The 6465-nt window shown below is 46.8% G+C and overlaps 4 non-coding genes across 4 annotated transcripts; all 4 read left to right on the forward strand.

Annotated features, from left to right (window-relative positions):
- The first annotated feature begins 562 nt into the window (after positions 1-562).
- TRNAN-GUU (transfer RNA asparagine (anticodon GUU)) lies at positions 563-635 on the forward strand. Its single transcript has one exon. It is a non-coding gene; the product is annotated as a tRNA-Asn (tRNA).
- A 660-nt stretch (positions 636-1295) lies between these two features.
- On the forward strand, positions 1296-1368 carry TRNAN-GUU (transfer RNA asparagine (anticodon GUU)). The gene has a single exon. It is a non-coding gene; the product is annotated as a tRNA-Asn (tRNA).
- A 4329-nt stretch (positions 1369-5697) lies between these two features.
- TRNAN-GUU (transfer RNA asparagine (anticodon GUU)) lies at positions 5698-5770 on the forward strand. Its single transcript has one exon. It is a non-coding gene; the product is annotated as a tRNA-Asn (tRNA).
- Positions 5771-5844: 74 nt separating this feature from the next.
- TRNAN-GUU (transfer RNA asparagine (anticodon GUU)) lies at positions 5845-5917 on the forward strand. Its single transcript has one exon. It is a non-coding gene; the product is annotated as a tRNA-Asn (tRNA).
- The last annotated feature ends 548 nt before the right edge of the window (positions 5918-6465 follow it).

Genomic DNA, 6465 nt, shown 5'->3' on the forward strand with positions numbered 1-6465 from the left:
CGTTCGGCTGTTAACCGAAAGGTTGGTGGTTCGAGCCCATCCGGGAGCGGTGTTGTGAGGTCTCAGATGTGACGTAAAAAGTCAAAGTTTTTCCACAATACCAGGCGAACATTTAATTTTTGGGCTTCCGTGAAGCAATGGTTAGCGCGTTCGGCTGTTAACCGAAAGGTTGGTGGTTCGAGCCCACCCGGGAGCGGTGTTGTGAAATCTCACATGTAACGTAAAAATCCAAAGTTTTTCCACAATACCTGACGAACATTTAATCGTTGGGCTTCCGTTGCGCAATGGTTAACGCCGTCGGCTGTTAACCGAAAGGTTGGTGGTTCGAGCCCATACGGGAGCTGTGTTGTGAGGTCTTAGATGTAGTGTAAAATTCAGAGTTTTTTAAAAATAACTGACGAACATTTAATTTTTGGGCTTCCGTGGCGCAATGGTTAGCGCGTTCGGCTGTTAACCGAAAGGTTGGTGGTTCGAGCCCATCCGGGAGCGGTAATGTGAGGTCTTAGATGTAACGTAAAATTCAGAGTTTTTTAAAAATACCTGACGAACATTTAATCTTTGGGCTTCCGTGGCGCAATGGTTAGCGCGTTCGGCTGTTAACCGAAAGGTTGGTGGTTCGAGCCCACCCGGGAGCGGTGTTGTGAGCTCTCACATGTAACGTAAAAAGCCAAAGTGTTTCCACAATACCCGACGACCATTTAATTTTTGGGCTTCCGTGGTGCAATGGTTAGCGCGTTCGGCTGTTAACCGAAAGGTTGGTGGTTCAAGCCCATCCGTGAGCGGTGTTGTGAGGTCTCAGATGTGACGTAAAAAGTCAAAGTTTTTCCACAATACCTGACGAACATTTAATTTTTGGGCTTCCGTGGCGCTATGGTTAGCGCGTTCGGCTGTTAACCGAAAGGTTGGTGGTTCGAGCCCACCCGGGAGCGGTGTTGTGAGATCTCACATGTAACGTAAAAATCCAAAGTTTTTCCACAATACCTGACGAACATTTAATCTTTGGGCTTCCGTTGCGCAATGGTTAACGCCGTCGGCTGTTAACCGAAAGGTTGGTGGTTCGAGCCCATCCGGGAGCGGTGTTGTGTGGTATTAGATGTAACGTAAAATTCAGAGTTTTTTAAAAATAACTGACGAACATTTAATTTTTGGGCTTCCGTGGCGCAATGTTTAGAGCGTTCAGCTGTTATTCAAAAGGTTTGTGGTTCGAGCCCATCCGGGAGCGGTAATGTGAGGTCTTAGATGTAACGTAAATTTCAGAGTTTTTTAAAAATTCCTGACGAACATTTAATCTTTGGGCTTCCGTGGCGCAATGGTTAGCGCGTTCGGCTGTTAACCGAAAGGTTGGTGGTTCGAGCCCACCCGGGAGCGGTGTTGTGAGCTCTCACATGTAACGTAAAAAGCCAAAGTGTTTCTACAATAGCCGACGACCATTTAAATTTTGGGCTTCCGTGGCGCAATGGTTAGCGCGTTCGGCTGTTAACCGAAAGGTTGGTGGTTAGAGCCCATCCGTGAGCGGTGTTGTGAGGTCTCAGATGTGACGTAAAAAGTCAAAGTTTTTCCACAATACCTGACGAACATTTAATTTTTGGGCTTCCGTGGCGCAATGGTTAGCGCGTTCGGCTGTTAACCGATTGGTTGGTGGTTCGAGCCCACCCGGGAGCGGTGTTGTGAAATCTCACAGGTAACGTAAAAATCCAAAGTTTTTCCACAATACCTGACGAACATTTAATCTTTGGGCTTCCGTTGCGCAATGGTTAACGCCGTCGGCTGTTAACCGAAAGGTTGGTGGTTCGAGCCCATCCAGGAGCTGTGTTGTGAGGTCTTAGATGTAACGTAAAATTCAGAGTTTTTTAAAAATAACTGACGAACATTTAATTTTTGGGCTTCCGTGGCGCAAAGGTTAGAGCGTTCAGCTGTTATTCAAAAGGTTTGTGGTTCGAGCCCATCCGGGAGGGGTGTTGTGAAGTCTCAGATGTGACGTAAATAGTTAAAGTTTTTCCATAATACCTGACGAACAAATAATCTTTGGGCTTCCGTTTTACAATGGTTAACGCCGTCGGCTGTTAACCGAAAGGTTGGTGGTTCGAGCCCAGCCGAGAGCGGTGTTGTGAGGTCTTAGATGTAACGTAAAATTCAGAGTTTTTTAAAAATAACTGACGAACATTTAATTTTTGGTCTTCCGTGGCGCAATGGTTAGAGGGTTCAGCTGTTATTCAAAAGGTTTGTGGTTCGAGCCCATCCGGGAGCGGTGTTGTGAAGTCTCAGATGTGACGTAAAAAGTCAAAGTTTTTCCACAATACCTGACGAACATTTAATCTTTGGGCTTCCGTTGCGCAATGGTTAACGCCGTCGGCTGTTAACCGAAAGGTTGGTGGTTCGAGCCCATCCGGGAGCGGTGTTGTGAGGTCTTAGATGTAACGTAAAATTCAGAGTTTTTTAAAAATATCTGACGAACATTTAATTTTTGGGCTTCCGTGGCGCAATGGTTAGCGCGTTCAGCTGTTATTCAAAAGGTTTGTGGTTCGAGCCCATCCGGGAGCGGTGTTTTGAAGTCTCGGATGTGACGTAAAAAGTCAGAGTTTTTCCACAATACCTGACGACCATTTCATTTCTGAGCTTCCTTGGCTCGAAGGTTAGCGCGTTCGGATGTTAACCAAAAGGTTGGTGGTTCGAGCCCACCCGGCTGCCGTGTTGTGAAGTCTCAAATGTAACGTAAAAAGCCAAAGTTTTTCCACAATACCTGACGACCGCTTAATTTTTGAGCTTCCGTGGCGCAAAGGTTAGCGCGTTCGGCTGTTAACCGAAAGGTTGGTGTTTCGAGCCCACCCGGGAGCGGTGTTGTGAGATCTCAAACGTAATGTCAAATGCCAAAGTTTTTCCACAATACCTGACGAACATTTAATCTTTGGGCTTCCGTGGCGCAATGGTTAGCGCGTTCGGCAGTTAACTGAAAGGTTGGTGGTTCGAGACCATCCGGGAGCGGTGTTGTGAGGTCTCAGATGTGACGTAAAAAGTCAAAGTTTTTCCACAATACCTGACGACCATTTAATTTTTGAGTTTCCGTGGCGCAATGGTTAGCGCGTTCGGCTGTTAACCGAAAGGTTGGTGGTTCGAGCCCATCCGGGAGCGGTGTTGTGAGGTCTCAGATGTGACGTAAAAAGTCAAAGTTTTTCCACAATACCTGACGACCATTTCATTTCTGAGCTTCCGTGGCGCAATGGTTAGCGCGTTCGGCTGTTAACCGAAAGGTTGGTGGTTCGAGCCCATCCAAGAGCGGTGTTGTGAGGTCTCAGATGTGACGTAAAAAGTCAAAGTTTTTCCACAATACCTGACGAACATTTAATCGTTGGGCTTCCGTTGCGCAATGGTTAACGCCGTCGGCTGTTAACCGAAAGGTTGGTGGTTCGAGCCCATCCTGGAGCGGTGTTGTGAGGTCTTAGATGTAACGTAAAATTCAGAGTTTTTTAAAAATAACTGACGAACATTTAATTTTTGGTCTTCCGTGGCGCAATGGTTAGAGCGTTCAGCTGTTATTCAAAAGGTTTGTGGTTCGAGCCCATCCGGGAGCGGTGTTGTGAAGTCTCAGATGTGACGTAAAAAGTCAAAGTTTTTCCACAATACCTGACGAACATTTAATCTTTGGGCTTCCGTTGCGCAATGGTTAACGCCGTCGGCTGTAAACCGAAAGGTTGGTGGTTCGAGCCCATCCGAGAGCGGTGTTGTGAGGTCTTAGATGTAACGTAAAATTCAGAGTTTTTTAAAAATAACTGACGAACATTTAATTTTTGGTCTTCCGTGGCGCAATGGTTAGAGCGTTCAGCTGTTATTCAAAAGGTTTGTGGTTCGAGCCCATCCGGGAGCGGTGTTTTGAAGTCTCGGATGTGACGTAAAAAGTCAGAGTTTTTCCACAATACCTGACGACCATTTCATTTCTGAGCTTCCTTGGCTCGAAGGTTAGCGCGTTCGGATGTTAACCAAAAGGTTGGTGGTTCGAGCCCACCCGGCTGCCGTGTTGTGAAGTCTCAAATGTAACGTAAAAAGCCAAAGTTTTTCCACAATACCTGACGACCGTTTAATTTTTGAGCTTCCGTGGCGCAAAGGTTAGCGCGTTCGGCTGTTAACCGAAAGGTTGGTGTTTCGAGCCCACCCGGGAGCGGTGTTGTGAGATCTCAAACGTAATGTCAAATGCCAAAGTTTTTCCACAATACCTGACGAACATTTAATCTTTGGGCTTCCGTGGCGCAATGGTTAGCGCGTTCGGCAGTTAACTGAAAAGTTTGTGGTTCGAGCCCATCCGGGAGCGGTGTTGTGAAGTCTCAGATGTGACGTAAAAAGTCAAAGTTTTTCCACAATACCTGACGAACATTTAATCTTTGGGCTTCCGTTGCGCAATGGTTAACGCCGTCGGCTGTAAACCGAAAGGTTGGTGGTTCGAGCCCATCCGAGAGCGGTGTTGTGAGGTCTTAGATGTAACGTAAAATTCAGAGTTTTTTAAAAATAACTGACGAACATTTAATTTTTGGTCTTCCGTGGCGCAATGGTTAGAGCGTTCAGCTGTTATTCAAAAGGTTTGTGGTTCGAGCCCATCCGGGAGCGGTGTTTTGAAGTCTCGGATGTGACGTAAAAAGTCAGAGTTTTTCCACAATACCTGACGACCATTTCATTTCTGAGCTTCCTTGGCTCGAAGGTTAGCGCGTTCGGATGTTAACCAAAAGGTTGGTGGTTCGAGCCCACCCGGCTGCCGTGTTGTGAAGTCTCAAATGTAACGTAAAAAGCCAAAGTTTTTCCACAATACCTGACGACCGTTTAATTTTTGAGCTTCCGTGGCGCAAAGGTTAGCGCGTTCGGCTGTTAACCGAAAGGTTGGTGTTTCGAGCCCACCCGGGAGCGGTGTTGTGAGATCTCAAACGTAATGTCAAATGCCAAAGTTTTTCCACAATACCTGACGAACATTTAATCTTTGGGCTTCCGTGGCGCAATGGTTAGCGCGTTCGGCAGTTAACTGAAAGGTTGGTGGTTCGAGACCATCCGGGAGCGGTGTTGTGAGGTCTCAGATGTGACGTAAAAAGTCAAAGTTTTTCCACAATACCTGACGACCATTTAATTTTTGAGTTTCCGTGGCGCAATGGTTAGCGCGTTCGGCTGTTAACCGAAAGGTTGGTGGTTCGAGCCCATCCGGGAGCGGTGTTGTGAGGTCTCAGATGTGACGTAAAAAGTCAAAGTTTTTCCACAATACCTGACGACCATTTCATTTCTGAGCTTCCGTGGCGCAATGGTTAGCGCGTTCGGCTGTTAACCGAAAGGTTGGTGGTTCGAGCCCATCCGTGAGCGGTGTTGTGAGGTCTCAGATGTGACGTAAAAAGTCAAAGTTTTTCCACAATACCTGACGAACATTTAATCGTTGGGCTTCCGTTGCGCAATGGTTAACGCCGTCGGCTGTTAACCGAAAGGTTGGTGGTTCGAGCCCATCCTGGAGCGGTGTTGTGAGGTCTTAGATGTAACGTAAAATTCAGAGTTTTTTAAAAATAACTGACGAACATTTAATTTTTGGGCTTCCGTGGCACAATGGTTAGCGCGTTCGGCTGTTAACCGAAAGGTTGGTGGTTCGAGCCCATCCGGGAGCGGTAATGTGAGGTCTTAGATGTAACGTATAATTCAGAGTTTTTTAAAAATACCTGACGAACATTTAATCTTTGGGCTTCCGTGGCGCAATGGTTAGCGCGTTCGGCTGTTAACCGAAAGGTTGGTGGTTCGAGCCCACCCGGGAGCGGTGTTGAGAGCTCTCAAATGTAACGTAAAAAGCCAAAGTTTTTCCACAATACCTGACGACCGTTTATTTTTTGAGCTTCCGTGGCGCAATGGTTAGCGCGTTCGGCTGTTAACCGAAAGGTTGGTGGTTCGAGCCCACCCGGGAGCGGTGTTGTGAGATCTCAAACGTAATGTCAAATGCCAAAGTTTTTCCACAATACCTGACGAACATTTAATCTTTGGGCTTCCGTGGCGCAATGGTTAGCGTGTTCGGCAGTTAACTGAAAGGTTGGTGGTTCGAGACCATCCGGGAGCGGTGTTGTGAGGTCTCAGATGTGACGTAAAAAGTCAAAGTTTTTCCACAATACCTGACGAACATTTAATTTTTGGGCTTCCGTGGCGCAATGGTTAGCGCGTTCGGCTGTTAACCGAAAGGTTGGCGGTTCAAGCCCACCCGGGAGCGGTGTTGTGAAATCTCACATGTAACGTAAAAATCCAAAGTTTTTCCACAATACCTGACGAACATTTAATCGTTGGGCTTCCGTTGCGCAATGGTTAACGCCGTCGGCTGTTAACCGAAAGGTTGGTGGTTCGAGCCCATCCGGGAGCGGTGTTGTGAGGTCTTAGATGTAACGTAAAATTCAGAGTTTTTTAAAAATAACTGACGAACATTTAATTTTTGGGCTTCCGTGGCGCAATGGTTAGAGCGTTCAGCTG

This window comes from Phalangium opilio, unplaced genomic scaffold (genome assembly GCF_054372755.1).
Source record: "Phalangium opilio isolate 3A_F unplaced genomic scaffold, DU_Popi_V2 ptg000352l_1, whole genome shotgun sequence".
Taxonomy (NCBI): domain Eukaryota; kingdom Metazoa; phylum Arthropoda; class Arachnida; order Opiliones; family Phalangiidae; genus Phalangium; species Phalangium opilio.